Source organism: Anser brachyrhynchus (genome assembly GCF_964034855.1).
Source record: "Anser brachyrhynchus genome assembly, chromosome: 13".
NCBI lineage: Eukaryota > Metazoa > Chordata > Aves > Anseriformes > Anatidae > Anser > Anser brachyrhynchus.
Window position 1 is genome coordinate 1,694,663 of NC_137708.1, and position 16,707 is coordinate 1,711,369.

The 16,707-nt window shown below is 47.9% G+C and overlaps 1 protein-coding gene and 1 long non-coding RNA gene across 6 annotated transcripts in view; both read left to right on the forward strand.

Moving 5' to 3' along the window:
- The window catches only part of EDA (ectodysplasin A), a 76,501-nt gene that overhangs the window by 45,237 nt on the left and 14,557 nt on the right, over positions 1-16,707 (forward strand). The gene's annotated exons all lie outside the window — the stretch shown is intronic.
- LOC308177307 lies at positions 5-9,499 on the forward strand. The gene is made up of 2 exons (XR_013938992.1): positions 5-292; positions 916-9,499. It is a non-coding gene; the product is annotated as an uncharacterized lncRNA (long non-coding RNA).

The window sequence follows — 16,707 nt, forward strand, 5'->3', positions numbered from 1 at the left end:
GAGTGTCACTTCGTTCCTTGGTGCCGCGCGTGGCGCTTTGCACCCGTAAGCACAAGGCCGACCTTTTTTCTGATCGCGGTTACATGCAGAGTTCTGTATGTAGGGGGGAAAAAAAGTGTCATCTGTGGCTTATAATAGTCTCTATATAATTTTGATTGCCTTCAAGATTATTAGTTCCAGCAGTCCTTTTTTCTACAACCGGAGCTCCAGTGAGCTTGCACAAATTGATGCTACTCGGTACTCTTGTCGTCAGCTCTTCTTCTCTAACAGTGAGGCTCTGTGCTCATTCAAGGTAGTAATTTGTGCTTGTACACCTGTATTTGTTGCTCTATTCATCTGTCTTAGCTTAAAATCCTCAAGTAGCTATTCACAGTCTAAAAAACAGCTGTGAACATCTGCATCACAAAATGCTAACTGCTCTAATGGGGTTTCACAGCAGAGGTTCAGCACCCGCAAAATAAAATTATTTATCTCTGGTTTGATAAATACAAAAGCAAGGATCTGTGATTCCAACCACAGGGGTGCCAGGGCTTCCTCGGAGGCCCTGGTGCTGGCTGATGGCCGGAGACCTCTCTGGTGTGGTGGCACTGCCTGCCCTCGTGGTCAGCAGGACATCCCTTACACCATCACCACCCCTCAGTGAGAGCCTCGTCCTCCAGCGGCGTTATGCTGGGACGCCGAAGCACTTTTCTCATGGTCACGTTGTTTTGGACCTTCTGGTTGGGTTTGGAGGTGGTGTCTGACGGCGCCTCCTCTGCAAGGACCGTCCCAGCACCTGCTCCTTGATGGGATGGGCCTTTTTTTTTTCCTTTTTTTTTTTTTTGAAGTGTTTTTACCTTCAATCTGGAAGGCTCTGGGAGGTGGAGCCCATTCCTGATGTCGACCATTCCTGCACTCAACCATGTCTTTCAGCAGAAATGCTGCTACTGCTGATATCCTGTCCCCAGCATCAGGAGCTGCTATGTGAAACAGGACCGAAATTGGACTAAGAGGTGCATTAGAGCAGATGTAGAACAACCACGGCGTACCGAGTGTCGGCCCAGCAGCCAGATCACGTTGCCCCCGTCGGACGGGGTCTGCCGAGCAGCAGAAGAAGCGTGCGCGCGCCGCGGCTGCGCTCAGATCTGCCTTGGCACTGTCTGACAGCGCGCAGCGAGCCTGCCTCGCGTGAAGTAGAGCAAGAAGTAATTAAGGAGTGGTCTGTGCGTGGCTTGGTGCCTGCTAAGCTTGTCAAGTCCTGACGGCGTTTATAAACTTCTCAGCTCTTGTTAGTTTTCCCCCTCGGCTTCCCGGCTCGGTGAGCTTCCCATCCTCCCCTCGCAGTTTCGCGGTGGAAAACGTTTTGCGGTGGCTCCGCTCCAAGAAATAGCTTCATGAAACTCCCAGGATTCCTCCTCCCCGAAACGCTGACAAGTATGATGCATTTGGTACAGCCTCACTGAGTGATTCCAGCTCAGTGTGGTCCAGCACCCTCAGCGCCGGTGTCGGCCTGACGCTCAGATGGCTCGGGGAGGATCCGGAGCCTTTTGCGCCGACTCCTCGAAATCTATTCCAGTATCTTCGCGAGGCGCTTGTGCAAGTAGCGAGATTCCACTCTATGGGAACCGTGTCAATTGAGCGCTGCCGGCAGATGTCTGGTGGAATTAGCCTAGTCCGTTAGGCTGTCTGAGTACCGGCTTCGTATTGACAGATGTGCAGAGGATCGTTGTGCTGTGACAAGTAGCTGCTGAAAGCCGGTGGACCCACGGGGGCTTTTCTCGTCCGTGTCGTGCCTAAGTGAAAGCGTGCGCTGCCTTTGTAGCGCCTCGGCAGCCTCCGTCCCTGTCCCACATCCCCTTGATGTTCCCCGAATGCACCGGGGCTGAATCCTTCCAGCAGTCTAGCACGGTTCCACCAATTACGTGTTTTTTTGTAAGTTGTTTTCTGGCCGTGTAAGGTAACGGGGATGGGCAGAAGTGCCACAGCGGCAGGTTGTTTTCCTGCTGACGTGAGCAGGGTGGGCTGTGCCGGCAGGCGATGGCTTAGTGTTTGGCCATCTCCGTTTTATGAGGGAGGGAGGCATTTAACAAGTGTAAGCTGTCAGGGTAGGGATTGTTCTTGTAACAACCATAAAATCAGTAAACAAACAACAGAGCTTTCTTCCCTGTGTGACTCTTGGGGTTCGTTTTAGGTTTGCGTGCAGGAATCTGTTTTTCAGAGAAGGAAAATGAATCATTAATATGAACACACGCACACACAAACAAATGATTGTTACGGTATTGGTAACACCGCTCGCTTCATGAGTTTTACAAAGGAAAAGCTGATCAAATCTTTGATCTGCAAAGAGCCTCCCAAAGATAAAAGTGGATGCACTGTAACTTCCCAGAAGGAAGGAGATGTGCTTTCCACTTGGGGCCTCGCTAATATTTGTCTGGAATTAATTTTACCAACTTTCAAGTCCCTTCACGCATGCAGCGAAAGGCTGGGGCAATGCGAAGTGCGAGAAGCCGTGGCTGCAGGGAGGCTGCGAGGCCTCGCTTCGTGGCCGCTGGGGTCCTCACCAGCTTTTCCCACCGGTTCCAACAAAGCGACGGGCTGGATGGCGCATAGATGTCAAAGATAATCTGGTTCTTTTCCTAAAAGTTCGGTTTCTTTTCGGAAAATGAGCTTTGGCAGCGAAAAGGGTGTTTTGAGGAGGGGTCAGACTGGTCCCGTCCCCCTTTGCAGGGTGGGAGGTTGGGGTGCTGGAGGCCGCCGGCGGTGAGCCCGGTGTGCCGCCTCTGCTGCTTTCTGAAAAAAAACCCACAAAAAGCTGTGTGCAGCAGGGCAAGGCCATCAATTCCGCCCCGCCACTGACAAACATGACTTGAGCGCTTCGAGGGCTCCTCCTCGGCGGACTGCTCACTTGTCGTGTTTTACGAGCGTGTTTGCTTAATTTTTTTGTTTGCGCCCCTCCGTGCGCGGTGCCCTGGAACTGCCTGAACAAAGCCGGGGTCGTGTCCTGGGAGGAGCGGGAGGCTCCTCGTGCCCGGCCCCGCTCCTGCTCGCCCCGCTCCTGCTCGCCCTTTGCCGGCTGCCAGCCGTGCCGTGCCGTGCCGTGCCGCGCCGTGCCGTGCCGTGCCGTGCCGCGGGTTGCTTCGCCAGGGGCCAGCGGCGTTAACGGGAGGCTGGTGCCTGCCCCAGCCCCGAGGAGCGCAGATCGTGTTTCAAGCCAGCTTCCTCTACATGCCTCCAAAACCAACGTTTGCACAGCTTTAAGAGCCGCACCAATTTCTTTCGACTTCTCAAGGCGCGGGGTTATCTTCTTCACAGCTCCAGTTCATGGCGCTCCGCATTACCGGCTCCACCTGCCGCTTCGTTTGTCCTAGCTCACTAAAACTTGACCCTCTCCGACGTCCCTCTCTTATTTTTTCCTCTTTTTGCCCTCCTTCCTTTTTGTCTTGGTGTATTTATGCTGCTGTGGAACCGCTGTAGCTCCCAGATTAACAAATCATTCTGGAGCTGGTAATTAGCAACAGTTGTGCTAAAAGGAACCATCAAGAATGTTAAATTAGTCCACTTTTAAATAAACTGTGTATGAAATGTTAGATCTCTATTCCCAGAGCAACAGTAAAAATGCTGCTGGCTCTTTGCTAACAAAGCCAAAATATGGGAGTAGCATGGTTGTAACTACAGAGACAATTCCGTGCTCTTGAGGTTATAAATAATGACAGAACATTTACAAAGCAGATGTCAATAGGACTCTTTAAAAAACATTGTTTTAAAAAAACTAGTTTCTTTTTCTCCTACTTTCATCTCTGTTCCCAGTTAGATCCCTGCAGTGCCGCTTTCCTGGTTTGTTTGGTTTTTGCTTCTTGGTTTGGGGTTGGTTTTTTTGTTGGTTTTTTTTTTTTTTCTCCCTTCCTAGGTTTTTTCATATTGCGCTTGGTGAGAAACATAAATGATTGTTATCCATTCTTTGATTTGGAGCATGGCAGCTGGAAAGAGGCTGAGCAGATGGCTGTCCTTAAGCTGACAACAATTTGGTTCCTACTACTTTGGCAGTCCTTACTGCTGAGGAAAGTCCTTGATGAGAACCCACTGCTTTTAGTGCTGTGAATGGCTTCTGCTGAAACGAAAATTCGGTTCCCTTCACCGGGATGGCAGCAGCTCGAGACGAGCCCCGCTTTTACCCGGCGCTGGGGGCACAGCGCGCTGGGGCTCCCCTGGGTGCCAGCGGGGCTTTGGTGGCAGGTAGCTGGCCCCGAGCCCCCCGCCCCGCGGGGACAGGCACCTGCCCCGTCCCCACGTCCCCTCCTGCGGGGTCGCGCTGGCGGTGCAGCCGGGCTTTTTTTTTGTACGGATCACAATAGCGACTTTTCCTGCTCGCTTCCTCTCCTTTGGAAAGGGAAGATACATCCCTCCGACTCCAGAGCCCAGAACAATCGGTTCCTTTGTGTCGGCCCCGTGCAATTCCCCAAAGTCCAGGAATTCTCAGAAACGCAGATGTATTAAGGGCGATAGAGCCTTATTGTGCTCAGAAACCATGGTGATGAGCACTCAATAAATAAAGAACATTTCCTGGATACTGGAGCGGAGGAGACAGTCCCGAGGAAAGGCTCACCAGAAAATACTCACTCTTCTCTGATTTTTCCCCCCAGAATTTCTCTGTGATTTCTCCCAAAATGGCAGAAGGGAGGAATTAAGATACGCTGTAATAGATTTTTCTTTCTTCATGTACAAGGACCATGACATCACTGCCAGTATTTTTTATGAGTATGGCTAAAACTAAGACCACAGCTCATTTACAGATCCTTACCTACGTGATACACCTGGGTTTATTATAATAAGGTGGGCTATTTGTATACGGTCCTTTACCTTGGGCACTTTTCGTCCATGAAGACGCATTGATAAAAACATAGGAAACTAATTTTAGACCCTGGTCTTGTGTCTGTGCTTGTTTCTAACCACTGTTTCCACAGAGACGGATCCAGAGAAGCTTAACAACTGTCTGAAAATTCAGAATGAAGTCCAGGTCATGGTTTACAGCTCCCTTATGCTAGTGACAGATTAATGCCAAGTCATTTCTGGAAACAAGTGAAAATAAAGGGGAAAATTATATTCAAGGGGGTCTTCTTGCTCCAGGTGTAACTTGTAAAAGAGTGTATTTTTAGACAGCTGAAATGTTTTCAGCTTATCCTTGGCTCAAACCACTCCAAATTAATTTCTTTAATACTGAAATTACGTTGAAGCCAAATTCGCTGCAGTGTCTGTTAACAGTCTTTGCCGAAGCCTGTCTTGGGAAACCGTAGGCAGTCGCTTGCCGTGCAGAAGCATGATGTGGTAGGTGCCGATGGAGTCCGGATTTCTTCCTTGAACTCTGCTGGTGTGTAGCTACCCCAATAGCCTTCCCTTCCGCTTCTGACCTGGCTTGTTCCAAAAGAAGCCCTGCTTCCTTACTCTTAATATTCATAAAGACGTGATGGGTTGATTAGTTGCGTTCATAGAGCTTCCTTGGGGTGTGTTTGCCCTTCTCTGGCACCTCCCCATTTCTCTCCTGCCTGCTTTGGATGAGGTGGGTGGATTGCCACGGAAAGATGAGGGGATGCTGAGGATGCTTGGGAGGCTCGAGAAGGACTCCTCTGGTCAGAATTCCACCTAGACTGCGTTTTCAGGTACTTCTGCTGGTTCAGCCTTGTCCTGATGGATCCTTAGCGCCTAACCCAATGTCGTGTGCTGCTGCAGCAGGCTTTGCTGAAACTCGAACTAAACTTCTCAACTTCTTTCAAAACTCCGTGTTGAGCGTGGTCCAACATCATTAGAAGTGACTGGTGATTCCATATGAATTCCACTTGTGGAACTGGGGCTTTTCATAATGCCTCTGGTCAGATGCTGACTTCTTAAGCATCTGAGTTTCTCCTGTTACAAAACATGGTGCGGACTAATGAGACGAGAACAGATGTTACAGCAAGGCAGGAATGTGATCGCATCTCTGCCGTGTGTGCATCTGGACCGTGGATGCCCTGTACCAGGCATTATAAATGCTCGACGGGACTAGTAGCTGGTGATTTCTTTCCCACAGTATGAGAGAGGCTCTATTGTCTGTCTTACTGAAGTATTTGCAGCTGAGCTTTGATTTCTGTGAATAAACCGGCTTGCTGGCCACATCCACAAGTACTTTGCAGGCAGACACAAGTTTGCTCAGCACATGCTCCGAGTGCATCTGGTCGCCGATCAGCCCTGACACAAAAGCTGGGTGACTGGTGCTGAGTCGGAGCGTGCAGACCTTCCCCAGCGGCCAGGGCCTGGAGTTCGGGCTCAGCGTCCTGCTGCAGCAATTCCAGGGTATCTGCCTTGGGCAGATCCTGGGCAGAATAACCCGATTTTCTGTCCGTGGTGGCAAGGGCGGGACGGAACGGCCAAACCCAGAGCTGCTGCTCTGGTGACGGGAATTGTGAAGTTGTCTTCAGTTGTGGCCTGTCTGGGCGCTCAATAAAACTCCGCTCAGTTATAGTAGACCAGATACATCAACCATAAAAAAAAAAGAAAAGTACTGTTGCACAAAGCTAAAGAACACCACCACCGAGAAGCTCTTTGGGGAAAAAGTTGTGAATGAGGCACGATAATTCCCTGTTTTCATTAGGGCTTTGTTAGCCATGATGTATAGCAACATTGTTGGATTCATAACCGGTCTCGTTAGCACGAGCAGGATTCGGTTAAGTACGTTAATCTATTTGCAATGATGTGAATGGGTAACCTCGAGGGTTGGCTGAGCCAAGCAGCCGTTCCCTGTGTCACTGCGGCTGTAAGGACGAGGCCACGCAAAAGGCGTGGGCTTCCCAAAGAGCGGTCTCTGTCCCTTGGATTTCTTTAAGGCTGCTTTTCAGATTCATGCGACTCCAAGTGCACGTTTGTCTTTAGATATAGATCCCATGCTATTCGGCGTAATTAAACCATCAGATTGCAGGCAGCTGTTCGATGCTGCAGAGGTTTGCAATCCAATTAGCCAGAATTACATGCAGCAGGAAGAAAAACATGTCAGCTTGTGCAGAGATGAGATAGCAGAGTAGATTTCCTCACACCTGCCCTTGATTCCTTATGGATGGCTGTAGCGGGGAGGCATGCGTTTAAAATCTCCAGCAAACAATTTCGGAGAGTCTTTAATACGCTCGGTTAAAACCTTGCTGCAGCGCCACTTGGGAATCATTTCTACTGGAATTCATGACATATGTTAGTTGTTTATCTTAGTGGGATATGACTTAAAATGTCAGAATGTTTTGTGTTAAGCAACAACCGAATAAAACAAACAAAATAAAAACACAGCTGTAATACTACGCTTTAAATTGTTGAATTCAAATATGCGGTATTGATAAAGTAAGCAATAGGGTGCAGTGCTGTATAGAAAATAAGCCTTGTGGGTGCAGCCAGCAAGACAGGAAAAAGCCTTTAGATACTTGAAATAGAAATAGTAATGTTGTTTGTCAGCTCTGCTGTAAAGATCCAGCTTTTGGAATCCAACCTAAGTGCCTGAAGGAAAACAAAAGGCACATCATATTCTTCTTCCATAGCCAGTGAGAGTGCAGAAAATGAAATATGATGGCCACAGGTTCTGGTGTGAACCCCAGGAACTTGGCTGGGACTGATTATGTGGGAACGGAGCTAAGAGGGGTGGAGATTTATGTTTGATTGTTTTTTTTTTTTGTTTTTTTTTTTTTGTTTTTTTTTTTAAGAAGTCAGTGCAATGTTACTTTGCCAGCAACAGTGGCTCTGGAGTTAATTGGGAGCAGGATTTTGTCTTTGTTCATGAACACATTTGCACTGCGATGTGCTTGCACCTAGTCAGTGGAGACTGGATTTAAAAAAAGAGGAGGCAACCCTTCACGTTACCAGTAGGCTGTCCTGAGGTCTCGCCTCATCTAAGTAACACATATATACACACGAGCAAGGGCGGAGCGCAGTGCCACCTCAGCTCTTGCCAGCCATCCCTGGGGCTTCTCTTCCGGGGCTTCTCTTGCCTTAGGTTGAAGATTGAGGGATTTCATTTCAGTTTGCTGAAATTTTTCATTTTTTTCAAGCACAATAATGAACATGAGAACCTTCGGTATAATGAAACATTTGACTTTCGGCTATTCTTGCGGCGTGGTTTCAAGGGCTGTCTCAAACTGTTCGGTGGTTCACCACGGCCAGAAGAGGGAGGACAGAGCCCGGTGCTGTCCATGGAGCTGTCGTGCGTCAGCCCGTGCGTGTCCCCCTGGAGCAGCGTCGCAGGCTGTGCCCCGAGCCTGACGGGGTGGAACAGAGGAAATAAATCAGCTGGTCGTTCTTTGCCAGGTGAAGCAACTGAAGCTGCTGCTGCGGTGAGTAAGGATCCCGGAGCTCTGCTGCAGCAAGCGGCGAGTAGCGGTTGTCAGCAGGGCGCTGGCTGCTGGAGAAGCAGAGCTGAGGCTGTGGAGGACGTGGGATGGAGCAGACCCCGGGAGGTCACCAGACCCTCTCAATGCATGAGCACAATTACATTCATCCTGCTCTTTCTCCCCCGTCCCAACTGGTGCAGAGGGTGTCTGGCTGCTCAACAGGGAGCCTTTACCTGGGCGAGTGAAGCAGGTTTTTGCCTGATGCTCTCTTAGGTCCGTCCCTTGTGCTCCCACTTCGGTTAGACCATCTTGAACTGCTGTAACTAAAGATTTTTTCCCTTTAATATGATAAAAGACCAATATAAATTACACCACTGACTGGCTTTATTAGCCAGTATCTCTGTATTTCTGCAGTAACTGTCCTCACATTCCTTATGAACTTGACCGAGTTATTCCCCATTGTGAAGAGCCCTGTTTCTTAATCATCAAACCAGGCAGAAATCTCTCTGAAGTATTGGCAGGAGAAAAAAACAATGGCAGCAACAACAAAAAACCTGTTACGTGATGAGATGTCTCATAGTCTGAAGCTGTCTGAGGCAGAGGGATTGTGGCTCTCTGGCATCTAGCGTCGCTCCAGGGACTCGAGAGACAGGGCTGGAATGAGCTGTGCCTCCTCCATTTGTTTTCAGACCCATAGGCTTGCGTTGGGGTCTGGTGCAGGGGATCAGAGGAACGGGGAGGGAGCAGGCTGCTGATCCATGGAGCTCCTGGAGCAGAATCCGATCATCTGGGTAGCACATGGACGTGGGCTTGTCCTTTGACAGATTGCTCAGAGGAGAAGAGCAGTGAGGTAGCAGAAAGCCACTCTCATACCTCATTTACCACAAGAGAAATGATCTTCAGCCTTTGGTGTTGGTGCACAAAGTCTTCTCAGACCCTTCTGGCCAAGCAGCAGAGTCCCAGAAGTGTCAGGGGAGACCTCAGTGTGGGATACTTCCCCTGGAGACATACGGAGACATGGGAAAAGTCCTTGAAGGAGATGAAGAATAGCCTTAAAAGTCGAAGTAGCCAAGGGAGTGCCTCAAAAGAGCACAAAGAGCTGCAAAATCCCCATGATCTCCCAGGCTTGAGGAAACTGGTTTGAGCATTGGGCACTGAAGTTCAGCGCCGGGGTGGGGTATCAGAAACCGTGTCAGCTCTGAGTTGGTGCCGAGCCAGCCTTGGGCACTTGGCAGCCTATAACTCCAGAATGAGACAGGGTACCGCTGTCTTTTAAGCAAGGACTCCTGAAATTTAGGGCTTAATGTTCTAATTCATACAGTTAAAGGCAGTGAAGGTGGAGTGGCAGGCCGTTAGACGAAGGATGCTGTTCTGTGGGGGGCCATCGTGGAGTGTCTCAAAGAAGTAACGAGAAAAAGACAATGAAGGGTGACTGTGTCCATGCATGAATTTTGAAGAGTTCAAAACAAAATTGGAACAAAAGCAGAGAGAGAGGCAACAATGGTGGTTGAGAATAACTGCATGGCCCAGGGCTCTGCCTTACATGCTTATACATCAAACGGCACAATTTCATCCTTTTATTTTCCCTCCACTTCATACAATAAGCTCCCCTCTCAGTTGTGCAGCATACTCAGTATATTTGGATTTACTGAAATCAGTACAGGCCTTGTACCTGCGACATCCCCATCCCTAGCTGGGATTCAGCCGTTCTGCCTGTGGCTGCTGACAGCATCTTTCCTCCACACTTAGCAGGAGACCGCCCTTCCTCATCCCACCCCCCCAAAAAGCACTCTGCCAAGGCATACCAGACATTCGGAGTAGCGCATGATGTGTTTTACTTCTGGGACGTTTTCCTAGATCTATAATTCATTGTATTTTCTGGAGTAATAATATCAAATAGGAGCTGCTCCTCAAGATCTGCTGCCTCGTTCTCTGGAACTGGTGAAGAAGCACTTTCTTTCTAGGAGAAGGGAAAAATTCATCTTGTTTCAGTATTTGTATCACTGACTGATATTTCAGTAGGGTCCAAGAAGCTTTCATCTGGCTAGACCAAATTTCCTGAAAATGTTGAAAACATATTGGTTCCAAACCTCCCCAAAAACCACATGTTCTAGATTAAGCATGTGTTTGGGAGCTAACATCCTTCTTTCCCCAACTCCACCATAGTCTGGCATTAATAACGCTGCACTTAAAAATATTTGAAAAGCCTTGCATATCTCATACCCGTGTGAATGAAGTAAATATCATTACACCCCTTCTGTAAATGAAACGACTAAGTTTTAGTGGACTTATTCGGTCCACTTTTAAGTGGGCTTTTTGATCTTGCCCATTGAGACAACATAGCAAAGAATGTAATGGATGCTTCATCGACGAATGTCACCTGAGGGTTGGCAGGACTTGAGCCCTGGGATGCTCAGCTGCTGCACCGCAGAGCCTGGTTGCCTTGCGGTGCTTCTGCTTCTTCTCTTCCCTTTGTCCGTTGTGTTTACTGAGAATCCAGAAACCCTGAAGAAAAAAATCCCCGCATGCAAACTTTGTTTTGGTTGGCACCCATACGTGTTTCAATAGCTTCGTTAATAATGGTTGCCCAACTAATGGCTGGGAACTCATTCCAAATTCTACTAGCTAGCTATGCTCCAGAAGTTACCGGTGGATTTGGGCAGTGTTCAGAGCTTTGAGATTTAGCGAGTGGTCTCTTTGTTAAACCAGGTGCTTAACAGGGCTTGGAAAAATACTTTGCACAAACTTCTGTAGCCGTTGAGGGCAGTGATCATTAAACCTAATACTCTTCTTCCAGCTACAGCCAGAAGCTCACACGTCAAAGAAAAAGCTGCAGGTTTTTTGGTAGTGCACAAAGAGATAGTTTTGAAAAAGCGCATATTAGATCAGTCACATAAATTCCCTGATACCATCTTCAGAATCCAGGGTTTGTTGTGACAGTAGCTGTGGACTTGATGATTTCAACTAGCGATAGCATTGCACTTATCTTATAAATGAGTGAGAAGCGATGGGACGTTTCTGGGAGACTCTGTGGTCTTATGGATCACCGAGATTTTGTGTCCGATTCTGTCTGTGCCCTTGGAGGAGGGTGACTTCTGGTCTCCCAGAGGCAGAGTGGTGATGGTAACGTGGATAGGGTTCGGTTATATCGTCCGGTCCTACAGATCCCCCAAAGCAGAGCTGTGCTTAGGTAAGGAGACGGATGACACGCTGACTGTAGTAACTCAGTGCTCGGAAATAGGAAAGGAACGTCCTGCTGATCCTAGGGGCGAGTGGTGAAAACAGCAAATTCTGCAAGTGGGTTGGCACCGCCTGCAGAGGACGTGGTGGTTACTGCGGCGCACCTCTCTGGGACCGCTTGCCAGGGTGAGCACCGTGAAGACGTCAGTGGATGTCTTTGTTCTGAATTTGATGCGGATGTTGCTCGAACACGGTAGTGGCATTCGCTGACTTTTTCTGCTCCTGACAACAGAATTTGAGAAAGTTCGGCAGCTTTCCTAGGTACTCGCCCTTTGTTTGATGGTTTTCGTAATGGTCAGCCCTTTATAGGTTTTATATAAAATAAAAGTAATTACAAAGATCTGTTCCCATCAATAAAACCAGTTTGAACTGTTTTGAAAGAATTTAAACTATTTCTTGTTAATCCACACACACAACTAATAAGTGAACGCAGGTTTTTCTTTTAGTGTGCTATTTATATCGGCACATGTCCTAAAGGAGTTTTTGATATTTTTGTATTTATAGTAAATCATAGCAGTGTGTAGCATGCAGAAAGTAAAATCAGGGGGGGAAAAAGTAAACTCTCTTAATCTTTATAAGCGAAAACATGTCATATGTAATATCCTTGAGTTGCATCACCATCTGTTTTTTTTTCTGAAGCCCTTGGAAATTGCCCAGCAGATGTTAGGGCTGCAGGAGCTGAGGGCTAGAGCTGTTTCCCTGAAGCATCGATAGATGTCTTCTGCTGCTTGCAGGGCCACAGGTGCTGCTCTACACAACAGGAGCTCGTCTGTTGCAATTATTTTCATTAGCTTAGGTAGGAAGTTTGCATCCGAGCTGGCTTGCAGCTAGCACCTCTGAAACCAGTAATGCTGCTGGGAGAAGTGGCTTGGCATTGCCTCAAGCCTCCCCCTCCCGCGGGCGCCCAGCTGCCGTCTCTGTGGGCAGAAGGCTGCGAGGGTGGGAGCTCCGTTTGGGTTGGGGTTTTTTGTTATCATTTGGAGCTGCCTTCTTCCGCTTGTAACTTTCCCTCAAAGTTTGCCACTATTGCTCTCTTTGTATTCCCCCCCGTTCTGCTATCCTTCCTTTCCTTGTCCGAACAGATGTGGAAAAGAAGCTTTGGGATGAGTCTGGGTCTCGAGCGCTGTTTGAAGCCAGGGTCTTCAGCAGCCCAGTGCACAACGGTGTCACTCTGACACCATTTCTGGTGGGGAAAATCTCGTCCTGCGCTGGAGATGTCATCGGGCAGGTGATGGAGCTGGCCTGGCTTATTGCAGCCAGGGCTGGGGAGCCTTTTTCTAAAGGAAATCAAATGAAGGGGATTATAAACGTTAAAAGCAGATCAGGTAGCTAACCTAGACGTTTTAAGTCGGGGCAGCAGCCTGCTTCGTAGTTTTGTAATTATGGCTTTCAATACCAGTAGGCAAAAATAACCTTGCTGCTTTCCAAAGGGACCGATGAGTTTCTGAGACTCTCGGGCACTGCCCCGTGAGGCTGGGGGTCCACTCTGAGACAGAAGTTCCCATCCAAACCTGTGCTCAGTGCAGACTGTGTCCTCCTCAGCTCCAGCTGAAGAGCTCCACCATACAGCAGAAATCTTTATTATTCCCTGTGTATATATAATTTATAGGGCTACGCAATTTGCATGACTGAATCTCATCCCGTGCTTATTACTGTGTCCTTCAAAGCCATCCAGCCTTTCCTCTGATACCCCAGTTCTCTTCTGTATTAGCGGTTCTTGTCAACTTTCTTTCCTGTGCAAAAGAAAGCTGAAATGAAGGATTAAGCAGAGCTGACAGTTCCTTCAAGGAAGGATTAGAGCATAAGCATGAATATAATTTCAGATGAAAGGAAATAAAGAAGGGGATAAACTTTCCTAAATCTTGGGGTCTGGTTTGACCTCAAACACAAGCAGAAAGCATGCAGAAAGGAGGCAGAGGAGAGGTAAGATTTTTAGCAAGAAGTGTAAAAGCAGAGCACAAGTACATATGGAGAAAAAACAAACTATGCTGTGGTGACGGTGGCATTTAATACCAGCAGTCAAAACCATGAGCTTGATCTCTGCTAAGGACATACCAGATAGTGAAAGCAGTTCATGACGGGCAGAGGTGATGTGAGAAGATTGCAGAAAAACGAACTGAAGGTTGTTTTCTTAAATCAGGGAAAAGAGGTACTGGGAAGCAACTGACTGGTTGGGTTACGCTCCAGTCCAACCTGAACTGGAATAAATCCTCAAATGCACAGTGGTGAAGCCCCTGAAAGAGAGACGAGACCGGTGACAGCCAGCATGGGTTAGCGGAGAACTCGTCAAATCGATTTCTTTCTGCATGAAGATGGCAGCTCTGGAGGGCGGCAGCAGTGGTTCTCAGATAACTTGGTTCTTTTATAAGGCTTTTGCTGCTGTAGAGGAGCCTGGTGCACGTGCTTGTAACCTGCATCTTGGAGAAGTAGCTTCTGGTGGAACTGAATCGAGGCACCTGACCAAGTGGCACCAAAGAGACGTGTACAAGGCTCTGAGACCAGGGAGGGCGAGGTGGGAGTAACGGTGCGGGACAAGGCTCCAGCCAGAACTCGTGTGCTTAACGTGTACGGTGTTTAACCTGCTCCGTCGATCAGCAGATAACCGGAGGGTGACGTGCATTCAAGTACTGCAACACTTCACAGGCTTTATTGTTTAAACACTGGGGAGTGGCCTCCGAAGAGTACGGCAGACAGGACTTTTTTTTTTCCTCCGCACATATGTGTTGGGCCAGCGAGTATCTAGAGAGTCTTTCAAGTCCTGTGCCTCGGCACCTTGCGTGTGGAAGGGAGCGCACATCCGATATTTTGGTGGAGCTCTTCTTCCCAACCTCAGTGAGAGACTTGGTTACCGCTTTAGAATAAATTCAGAAATGTTTGCCATTTTGAGCAAAAATGAGGAAAATTCGGTCTTCTGGTGCATCGGATGAACCTTGTGGCTCTCTCTACAATTAAATTATCCATCCCCTCCTATTGGGAGATGAACAGATGCAAACCCCCGAGACTCAGAAGCTCCCAAGTCTAATAATATTGTGTTTTTTCATGTCAGAAGTATTTTTGTGTTTGTCGAAAGATTCACTTGCACAGCCGTAACATCTCTCTCTGCCGTGCCTGGAACAGATGCGTGTGTTGTAATATAGACTGTGAACATTGACATCACATGTGGTTCTCATTCCTCCCATTCATCTTTGAAGCTAATTGGTTCCATCCATTTCAAATGTGTTTGGCTCGCCGCAGCTATTTGTACTTTCACTCTGGTTATAGCGCTAATGGTGTGATATATATAACATGAAATAAACTCTCGTGACTCCAAGGTCTGAAGAGACACATACACAGCACTTGCATTTCGCTCGCTGCGTTGTTTTATTTTAAATGATGTCCCCAGACAGTTTTTTTTTCTTTTCACCAAAAACGTTATTAACTAGCTGGTGCCTTTAGGGATTGCCAGCGGGATCGTGGCTAGTTCTGCATCACGGGAAGGTTCAGAGCTCAGAAGGGGCAGAGAAGCCCGCTGGCCTTTGCAGAACACGACAGATTTTACAGTCGGTCTGCACTTGTCCTGATGGTTGGCTTCAGCGTTTCTCCCCAGCAAGACACTGGTACTGGCATTGCAGGATGACACACGGGTTTCTGTCTTCATGGATCTAATTATTTTGAATATAAGAATTAGTTTTAAAATAATAATAATAACAGTAAATTAGTAGGGGTAATAAATTAGATAATAGCATAAATTTCCCATGATCTACCATCATAATACATGGAATTGAATATTCCTGCTGGAAAGGCAGGAATGAGGTTACTGGGTATTTCTCTGGTCCTTCTCTCAGCTGTCCCCTACTTATGGGAACATGGCACTTCTGTGCTTGTTTGCAATTTGTCTTTCCCTACCACTGCTGGCTCGAGGCAGCCCCGCTGCCGTCCGTTCCTAGAAGTAGTGCAGTTCCTTTGCCTGCGGCTGGGTTTGCTCAGCACTCGGTGCTGGGATGCTCGCGTCCCCGGCATAGGTGCCCCTTTCCCAGCAGGTACGAGCACACCAGGGACTGAAGCTGGATGTGGCTGTGGCATTAATTTTTTGCATTCCAGGGTCTAATTAACTATTTGCCTGAACAGAAATTAAACAACAAACTTTTCACATCTGTGTTGAAACTGGAAACAAGGTACAAATTAGAGTATTGTACGAGTTTCTTTTAGCTAGAGTTCAGTCTTTGGTGCGTTTAGGGATTTGACTGACAAGTTGTGAGGGACTATTTGGGGATTCTTGCAGTTTATTCCCATCCATGATTAATTTTCAAGGAAACAGTGGAACATGTTTCACACTCAACTTCTGCTCAAGACATCACGTAGTTTCTCAGCTTAACTATAAATATTTCCACTTCTTGCTAGGGAGGCTTGTATTCCCATTGATTAAGTAAGCCAGTTTATACTAATTAATTACTTTTTTTTAAAACCATATTTTATTTTTTTTTTAACAACACTGCTTGCAAGCACTTGGGCTACTGCTTTCAGCTGAGCTCCGAGCCCTGTTATCTTCTAACCTGTCCTCCTCGGGAAGCTAAACGTGCCAACTTTAAATTTTAAGCTGGGTGACTTCAAGCTAGCGTGGTTTTAGCAAACCTGCTCTCTGCCAGTTTTGCAGCTCCCCAGCAGCAGCTGCAGGTGTTAAGTGGAGTTCGGGGGAATTTTCAGGGCCCTCAATGGCCAGACCTGGACGTGGCTGAGATGGCCTCGGTCCTGGGACCTCAGGGGCCCCTGGGACCGACTCTCCCTGCCAGGTGTCCGCCGTGTCTGAAATACGGGGACAGTCCGTGTGCTGCTGCGTAGGCGATAAATGCGTCCATTGTCTGCTTGAAAAATAGTCTGCTGTGTATGGGTCTTATTCGGAAATGGGTTCTGCTAAGTCTGAGGGTTTCTGCTGTCTGAAAGCTCGAAGTGCCGTACTCGTATTGGCAACTTCACTGGCCGTGTACAGCAAATCTCTGTGCGGAAACCTGAGCGGCATTGCAGCTGAGCTGGAAGTAAGATGGAATCTGAATAAAATACCTTGTGGAAAGTAGAAAACTCTGCATCTTTGGCTTACTGGTTTTGTTGCCAGTTTTGCTCCAGCACTGCAGCGACACCCTTCTTGCTACGTGGTTATTGATGGGGGGGTTATGTAAGA